This window comes from Fukomys damarensis, unplaced genomic scaffold (assembly GCF_012274545.1).
Source record: "Fukomys damarensis isolate Sample0158 unplaced genomic scaffold, DMR_v1.0_HiC HiC_scaffold_34, whole genome shotgun sequence".
In the NCBI taxonomy this organism is placed as follows: Eukaryota; Metazoa; Chordata; class Mammalia; order Rodentia; family Bathyergidae; genus Fukomys; species Fukomys damarensis.
Genome location: NW_022900946.1, coordinates 23,889,961 through 23,899,704, shown reverse-complemented (window position 1 = coordinate 23,899,704; position 9,744 = coordinate 23,889,961). Strand labels below are relative to the sequence as shown.

Sequence of the window (9,744 nt, the reverse complement as noted above, 5' to 3'; positions counted from 1 at the left end):
ATATATATATATACACACACACACACATACCATATATATATATATATATATACACACACACACACACACACACACACACATTATATATATACCATATATATATATATACCCCAAATTTGTGTGTGTGTGTCACATATATCACATTGGCCTATTTATCTCCACACATACTTGGTTTGTTTGCACTTTTTGACCACTGTGAATAATGCTACTGTGAACATTGTACAAACATCTGTTTGAATCCCTGATTTCACTTCCTTTAGGTATATGCCTAAATAAGTGAGGTTGCTGAATCACATAGTAATTCTGTGTTGCTTTCTGAGTAACTGTAAAACTGTTCTCAGTAGGAGCAATGCACAAGGAGTCCAAATTTCTCTGTATCCTCCCAACACTTGGTTATTGTCTGAGTTTTAAAACAATAGCTAACCTAATGGTATCTCATTGTGGTTTTGATTTGCATTTTCATACTAGTGATACTGAGTATCTTTTCCTGTTTACTGGCCATTTGTATGTCTTCACTGAAAAATGTCTAAATCTTGTACATATTTTTTCCTGTGCATTTTTTAATTGGGCTTTTTGTTTGGGGGTTGTAAAAGCTTTCTAAGTATTCTAGATACAGATGTATATAATTATACATATATACAATATTATCATATTTCTCCCATATTATGGATTGCCTTTCATTCTGTTAATATTATCTCTTGAAACACAGAATTTTTAAATTTTCAATAAGTCTAATATGTGTATTTGTTGTTGCCTGTACCTTTGATGTCATTTCCAAGAACTCATTGCCAAATCCATTTTTATTTTATTTTATTTTTTTTTTGGTACTGAAGATAGAACTCAGGACGTTGTGTTTGTGAGGCAGGTGCAGTGCCACTGAGCTAAATCCCTGGCCCTGCCAAATCCAATATTATGAAGGTTTTGCCCTATGAGTTTCTTTATAGTTTTAGGTCATACTTATGTAAGTCTTGGATCTATTATTGAATTAATTTTTGTATACAGCATTTGTAAGGATCCAGCTTTATTCTTTTGTATGTGGATATTCAGTTTTTCTGACACCATTTATTAAGACTGTCCTTTCCCTGTCTTAGCACCCCTGTAAGAATCATTTGACAATTTATGTGAAGTTTTATTTCTGGGTGATTCTATTCCTTTGGTTTCTTTGTCTTTCGTTATACCAGTACCAAACTGTTTTGATTACTATAACTTTGTTCTAAGTTTTGAAATCAGAAAGTATAAGATCTCTAAGACTGTTTGGGCTATTAGGAGTTCCTTGAGTTTCCATATGAATTTTTAAATGGAGTTTTCTTTTCTTTTCTTTCTTTCTTTCTTTCTTTTTTTTTTAAGGTACCAGGGATGGAACTTGGGCCCTTGTGCTTGCAAGGCAGGCACCAGAACCACTGAGCTAAATACCCAGCCCTCTATTTAAAAAAAAAAATCACTGATATTTTAATAGGAACTGCATTGAATCTGTAGATTTTCTTGGTGGTATAGACATTTTGATAATATTAGGTGTTCTAATCTATGAGCACAGTATTCTATTTATTTAAGGCTTCTTTTATTTCTTTCAGCAATGCTTTGTAGTTTTCAGTGTACAAGTCTTTCACTGCCTTGGTTAATTCCGAACAATTTTTAAATGATTTTTAAGTGGAACCATTAGCAGGGCACAGTGATACACAATTGTAATTCTAGCCACTCAGGGAGGCTGAGGCAAGAGGATTGAAAGGTTGACACCAACCTGAGCAGCTTAGCAAGATGCTGTCTCAAAAATAAAACGGACTGAGGGCCAGCGCCTGCTTCACAAGCACAAGGACCCGAGTTCAATCCCCAGTACCAAAATAAATAAATAAAAAGGGCTGGGAATGCAGCTCAGTGGTAGAGTACTTGCCTAATACGTACTAGTCCCTCCTTGTACTTGCACTTGCATGAGAACCTTCCCCCAGCATCATATCTTTCTGTGATTCATTGTTAGTACACAGAAACGCAACTGATTTCTGTGTGGTGATTTTTATATCCTGAAACTTTGCTGAATTTATTTGCAGGAACAGTGCTTTTGTGAAACCTGCAGGGTTTTCTGCATATAAGAGCATGTCATCTGTGAACAGAGATCATTTTACTTCTTCCTTTCCAATCTGGGTACTTGATCTTTGTCTTGCCCAGTTGCTCTGGCCAGGTCTTGCAGGTCTGTGTTGCAAATGATGTGGCAAAAGCAGGTATCCTGTTTTGCTCTTGACCTTAGAGGAAGAGCTGTTAGGCTCGCACCTTGGAATAGGCTGTTGGCTGTGAGTTTTCCATGTATGTGCTCTCATATTGAAGCAATTGAGTATTTTTGCTATGAAAAGGCCTTGGATTTTTTGAGATGTTTTTTCTCAGTTTTGTTTTGTTTTTTGTTTTTCTTCCTTGGTACTAGGGACTGAATCTGTTTGTTGTTGTTGTTTTGTTTTGTTTGTACTGGGGATCAAACTCTGGACCTTGTGCTTGTGAGGCAGGTGGTGGAACCACTGAGCTAAATCCCCAGCCCCTCAATAGCTTTTCTATACACCAATAATAAACCACTTGAGAAAGAAATTGGGAGAACAATTCCATTCATAAGGCCTTCAGAATGATAAAACACCCAGTGATAAATCTAACTAAGGAAGCAAGAGATCTCTACACTGAAACTATGGAACACTGAAGAAAGAAATTGAGGAAACTAGTAGAAAATAGACCGCTTATGCTCATGGATTGGCCACATTGATATTGTCAGAATGGCCACATTACCAAAAGTGATCTTCAGGTCCAATGCAACGCCCACTAAAATTCCAATGACATTCTTTACATAATTAGAATAAACAATCCTAAAATGTATGTGGGAATACAAAAGACTCAGAGTAACCAAAAGCAACCCTAAGCAAAAAGAGGAAGCTGGAGGCATAATACCTGATTTCAAATTATGCTACAAAGTCATAGTAACAAAAACCTGATACTGGCACAAAAATAGATACAGGGACCAATGAGATAGAACAGAGGACACAGAAACAAACCTTTCTAATACAACCTTCTGATTCTTTACAAAGGAGCCAAAAGCATACCTTGAACAAGACAGCCTTTTTAACCAATAATACTGGGAAAACTGGATATTTATATGTAGAAAATTGAAACTAGATCCTTCTCTCCCTTTAAAAAAGTCAATTCAAAATGGAGCAAAGACCTGAAACTGAAACTTTGAAATTGATAAAAGAAAACATAGAAGTGGGCTGGGGATTTAGCTCAACAGCACTGCGTCTGCCTTGCAAACTCAAGGTCCTGAGTTCAATCCCAGTAACCCCCCGCCCAAAAAAAAAAGAAAGAAAGAAAACAGAGGAACCTGCAAAATTTTCCTGAACAGGACTCCAACACTACCAGAAATAATAGCAAAAATGAACAATGGGACTACATCAAATTAAAAAGTTTCTACACTACAAGGAAAACAGTTAACAAAATGAAAAGATAGCCCACAGAATGGGAGAAAGTCTTTGCCAGCTACTCTTTTGACAGAGGATTAATATATAAAGAACTCACAAAACACCAAAAACGTTACTACTTGTCAAGTATAAATGCCCCATAAGTATATGAAAACATGTTCAACATCTTTAGCCGTTGGGAAAATGCAAATCATAACTACACTAAAATTCTGTCTCACCCCAGTCAGAATGGCTATTATTAAGAACACAAAAAGAGGGCCAGGGATTTATCTCAGTGGTTCCGCTGCCTGCCTCGAAAGCACAAGGTCCTGAGTTCGATCCCTGGTACCAAAACAAACAAACACAAAACAAAAGAATACAAAAACAATAAATGTTGGCCAAGATGCTAGGAAAAAAGCATCTTACTGTTGATAGGAATGTAAATTAGAACAGCACCTTTGGAAATCAGTATAGAGACTCCTCTCCTCGGTACATGCCCAAAAGAATTGAAGTCACCATAAAATAGGGTGTATCTGCACGCCCACATTTATTGCAGTTCAATTCATCATAGGCAAAATATGAAATCTGACTAGATATCCATCAACAATCAATGGATAAAGAACAGTACACACAAACACACACACACACACACACACACACACAGACACGCCTGCAATGCAGTATTATTCAGCCACAAAAAGGAATGAAATTATGTCTTTCAGGAAAATGGGTGGAACTGAAGATTGTCATGCAAAATGAACTAAGCCAGACTCAGAAAGACAAGCACTGCACATTCTCCCTAACATGTGGAATCTTAAAAAGATGACCTGAGCACCGGGCATGGTGGAGCACGCCTGTAATCCCAGCACTCGGGAGGCTGAGGCAGGAGGATCGCTGTGAGTTCGAGACCAGCATGGGCTACACAGTGAGTTCCAGGTCAATTTCAAGCACATAGTGAGACCCTGTCTCGAAAAAAAAAAAGATGGCCTGAAGTAGAAGCGAGACCCTTATTAGACAAGAAGAAGGGAATAAAGGAAAGGAGAGTGTAATTGATGGTAATGGGGGGGTGGACATGATACAAATATAAATATTGAACCCAGTATTTTAAAAAATTAATAGACACTAATAAAATATATTTTTAAAAGACGATCTTATTCTCCACTGACTTGCCTGGGCATTTTTGTTAAAATCCAGTGACACTGGACTTGGGATGTAGTTCACTTGCAGCGTGTGGGAGGACCTGGGTTGAATCACCAACATTTAAAAGAAAAAATCCACTCACCTTCATGCGGGTCTGCTTCTGAACTCTGTATCAATCAACGGAAAGGTGGATCTGTTCCACTGAACTTTGCTGTATTAAGCCAGAAGCATACTGAACTAATTATTATAACTTTATAGTAAGATTCAAAATTATGCAGTATAAGCGTTCCAATTTTTCCTATTTTAAAATTGTCTTGGATATTCTATGTCCTTTGCAATCAAACTTTAAATTTTTAAAAGAAAATCAGTCTGGGCCAGGGATTTGGCTCAGTGGTGCTGCCGCCTGCCTCGCAAGCGCAAGATCCCAAGTTCGATCTCTGGTGCTCCCCCCGAAAAAAATCTGTCAATCTTTTATGGGGTTTTGATGGGATTGTGTTAAATTTACAGGAGAATTTGGGCTCAGGAAATATCAATATCTAGTCTTCCAATCCAGACTATATCTCTTCATTTATTTAAGTCCTTGTTACATTCAGTAATGTCCAACTAATCACTGCTAGATGGCCAGGGATGTAGCTCAGTGGTGCCACACCCACCTGGCAAGCGCAAGATCCGGAGTTTGATCCCAAGTACTGGGGGAAAAAAATAATCACCGCTAGTGTATTAAAAATGAAGCTGACTTTTTATGTTGAGCTCTTGCTAAATCCACTTATCAGTTCTAGTAGTTTTATAAATTCCTGGGGCTGAGGGTATAGGTCAGTGGCAGAGTGCAGGAGGCCCAGCACCAAAAAAAGTTTTTAAAAAGTCCATGAATATGAATTCATTTGGATTTTCCATGTGCACAGTTGTGGCATCTACAGTGAAAGCCAGCTGTACTCTCTAGTTTATATATGTGTTCTATACACGGTTGGTTCCAGGATTACCTATGAATACCGAAATCCAAAGATGCTCAAACCCCTTATATAAAATGGCATAGTATTGGTGTACAACCTGCCCACAGTCTCCAGTACAGTTTTTTTGTTTGTTTGGTTGGTTGGTTTTTGTTTTGTTTTGCTGTGTTATCCAGGCTGCTCTCAAACCCCTGGGATCAAGCAATCCTCCTGCTCCAGCCTCCTGAGAAGGTGGCCTTCGGACACATGCCTGGGTCTCATCCGCTCGGAATTGCCTCCAGAGTACTCACAGTACCTGATACGATGTAAGTGCTAGGTAGTTGCTGTACTGTATGGTTTAGGAAATAGCGACAGGAAAAGTAAGTCCGTACCTGTGCAGTACTGATGCAACTTTTTCCCCAAACATTTCCCATCCACAGTTGGTCAACTCTGTGAGCCCAGAACCTGCAGGTACAGCGGAATGGCTGATTAATGCAGGACATTTGCATATCTATTTATCAATCTATAATGTGTGTGTACCACGGTGTGGCCAGCACCGTAGGTCATTAAGTTCAATGATTATGGTAGGAGCGGGCATCCTTGGTTTGTTTAATCCTAGTCTTAGGAGGAATCTAGGCATTTGTCCTAGGGGCCTATCAGGTTGAGGTTTCCTTTTTAGTTCTAATGTGCTGAAAGGTTTTCTTTTATATGTGGATGGATATTAAATTTGGTAAGAATGCTTTTTTTCTACAATTTTTTCCATCTGCTAATGCGATAACAATTGAATGTTTAATATGATTGCCAGGAGTGGTAGTTCACACCCCTCATCTGAGTTACTGGGAGGCTGAGGCAGGAGAACTGAGGGGTTGAGGCCAGCCTGGGAAATTTAGCAAGAATCTGTCTCAAAATATTGTTTAAAGAGGCTGGGGTGTATTTCAGAGAAAGCCTACTTGCCTAGCATGAGCAAGGCCCTGGGTTCAATCCCCAGTTTAAAAAAAAAAAAAAAGAGCTAAATATGAAATCATCTTGCATTCCTGAAATGAATCTCACTTGGCCATAATGAACTCTTTGTATGTTAAGTTAAATATGATCATAGCTTGTTAGTATCTTTGTATCTATGCTTTTGAGGAGTATTGGTTTATAATTTCTTTGCTTATTGTGTTCTTCTGTTTTTGTATCAGGGTAATGCTGGCCTCATAAATGGGAAAGTGTTTCATTCTCTTCTAATGCCTGAAATAATTAGTGGAGATTGGTACTAATCTTAATCTTCAACAAAATTGCTGGGTTTGGTGGCAGATTCCTGGAATCCCAACTACTTGGGAGGCTGAGGCAGGAGGATCACAAGTTTGAAGTCAGCCTAGGCAACTTAGTGAAGCCCAGTATGTGCAAGGCCGTGTGGGACCTGACGGAGAGTGAATGGTTAAACTGAAGAATTAAACCGCAGGACAAAAGGGCACAGGCTCCATGAGGAGTGACTGGCTGAGAGGTGGGGCGAAAACACAGAAATAATTAAAATGGGAGGCAAAAAGTGCATAGGTTCGGTGAGGAGTAAACAATTACGCTGAAAGGTACAGGCTCCGCGAGGAGTGGACAGTGGAACTGCGGTGCACAAGCGCACAGGCTGTGTGAAAATCAAATGGTGGAACAACAAGAAGTTTAGATTCGTTGCGTGCGTTGCGCCTGGCCCTCGTCCTCCGCTTTCCACAAGAAAACTGCTGAGCTTTCAAACAGCTGCTCACCCAAACCGCTTTTTTTTCTTACCCCGAGCTTCTGAACAGGAGCCAGAGAGTTCTTGACTTGGTGGCTGCTCCTCCTCCCAGAGTCTCCCTGGTGGCTGGGTGCTCTCGGTGGATTAAATGAAGTCTCATTTTTCATCCTCTACGCCGCCGACGGCAGCTCGCTACAACCCAAGGCCCGAGCGTGATCCCTAGCGCAGCAAAAGAAAAAGTTAAAAAAAAAAAAAAGTTTTATAAAGTTAATGAAACTGTCTGGGCTTGGAGTTTTCTTTATAGAATACTTTTAATGAACACTAGAGCTAATCCTATTTTCTGCTTATTTTTATGTGCATTAAGGAATCTGCCCATTTAATCTCAGTTGTCAAAACTATTGAATTTGTGCATAATGTCATTTATTTCCTTTTATGTGCTCACATGATGCTGAGCTAGAACCCAGGGCCTCACACATTCTAGGTAAGTGCTCCACCACTGAGGTAACCCCCAGCCCTCTTACTACTCTTTTTTTTTTTTTGGGCGGGGGGGTACCGGGGATCGAACTCAGGACCTTGCGCTTGCGAGCCAGGCGGGGGAACCACTGAGCTAAATCCCCACCCTTATTACTCTTTAACTGAATAATTTGCTTTGTTTTGAGACAAGATCTCATCACCTTGTCCTGATTGACCTTGAATTTGCTGTGCAGCTCAGGCTGGCCTCAAATACATGATCTCCCTCCTTCGACCTCCCCAAATCTGGGGGTACGGGTGTGAGCAGCCAGCCATGCCTGACTTTTTTCGGGGTGCGGAGGCAGAGTCATGCTGTCACCCCGGCTGGCTTTTAATTTCCTGTGTAGTCCAGGGTAGTATCTAGCTTGCAGTCCTCTAACCTCAGCTTCTTGGCCCTGGGATTATAGGAGCGAGATACCCAGTTTATCATCCTGTGTGTTTGTGTGTGTGGTGCTGGGGCTTGAACCCTGGGTCTTCACACTGAGCTATGTCCTCAAGCCTTTGTAATGTTTAATTTGAGACAGGGTCTCCCTAAATTGCTAAACTGCACAGGCTGGGCTCAAACTTGTGATCCTCCTGAGAAGGGTCCCAGGAGTACCACGATGGGACCATCATGCCTGGTTTGTTATTCTTTTAGTGCTGTAGCAGTGTTTCCTTTTCATCTGTGACATTAATAATTGTATTTTTAAATAACCAATCCTTGGGGGGCCGGGGATTTAGCTCAGCGGTTCGGTGGCCTGACTTGCAAGCTCAAGGTTGCAATCCCCGGTACCAAAAAAAACAAAAAACAAAAAACCAATCCTTCATTGTATTGCTTTTCTTCATTATTTGCTTTATTCTGTATTGATAGCCACTTTTATATTTCCTACTTCCATCTTATTTACATTGTTCTTAATTTGTATTTTTTCTATTTTTTATTTATTAAGCTTATTGGTACATTTTAGGTATAAATTCCCACTTTCCCTTCCCTTTTGGACCTTTTCTTCCTATTTCGCATCATCTATTATACGTTTTGGACCTCATTTACACTTTCAGTTTCTCTCATCAGAGAAACTATTCAGTATTTACACAAGTGTGTCCTATTTATTTCCCTTAAGAGTATGGCCTCAATGTGCATCCACTTAGCTATAAACGTCTCTAGTTTATCATGCCTTATAGCTGAGTAGTTCTCCACCTTACTAAAAAAAAACACACACATCTTTTTTTATCCAGTCACCAGTTGGTGGGCAATTGGACTGTTTCTAAGATTTAGTTATGACAAACTGTGCCACTATAAGCATGGCTGCATATATATGGCTATAGTATGATACCTTTGATTCTTTGGGGGAAGATATCCAGCAAGGAAATACTTGGGTCAAATGGGGCTTCTAATCCTAGTCTTTTGAGGCATCTCCACCCTGATTTCTACAGCAGTTGCACCAGTCTGCACCCCCACCAACAGTGGAGAAGGGTTCACTTTTCCCCACAGCCCCTCCCGCATTTGTTACTGGTTTCTTGACAGCAGCCATTCTTTCTGGAGGTGGAATCTCAGTGTCGTTTTCATCTGCATCTCTTGAACGACCAGTGATGCTGAACATTTTTTCATTCGTTTATTTGCTGCTTCTACTTCTTCGCTTAGAGATGTTAGGGAAGTTTCTGGGGTCACGCATGGTAAATCCTTCTTTTCAACAGACATAGTCGCTGGTTTTCCTTGTTTGTTTTTGAGCCAGTGGTCTAGCCATGTTGCCCAGGCTGAACTCGAATTCCTGCCCTCAAGCGATCCTCCCTTGGCCTCCTAAGTCTGTGCTGCGGGCGCACGCCATCACACCCGACTTGTAACAGAGGTACAAAAAGCTATGCTGTCCTTCTAACTGTTGCTTCAGCTGCATCCTGGAAATACTGATGTGTGTTCTTACTGTCATTCCGTTCAAAATATTTCTTAGTTTTTCTTACGAGTTCTTTTTTGAACCCTGAGTAATTTAGATGAGTGTTATTCAATCTCCTGGTGGCATTTTCAAAATACCTTTTTATTACTCTTTTTTTTTTTTTTTTTTTTTTT

The 9,744-nt window shown here is 40.0% G+C and overlaps 1 long non-coding RNA gene across 1 annotated transcript; it reads left to right on the top strand.

Annotated features, from left to right (window-relative positions):
• Positions 1–4,327: 4,327 nt before the first annotated feature.
• Positions 4,328–7,677, top strand: LOC117284135. Its single transcript, XR_004515232.1, has 3 exons — positions 4,328–4,347; positions 5,686–5,814; positions 6,670–7,677. It is a non-coding gene; the product is annotated as an uncharacterized LOC117284135 (long non-coding RNA).
• Positions 7,678–9,744: the final 2,067 nt, after the last annotated feature.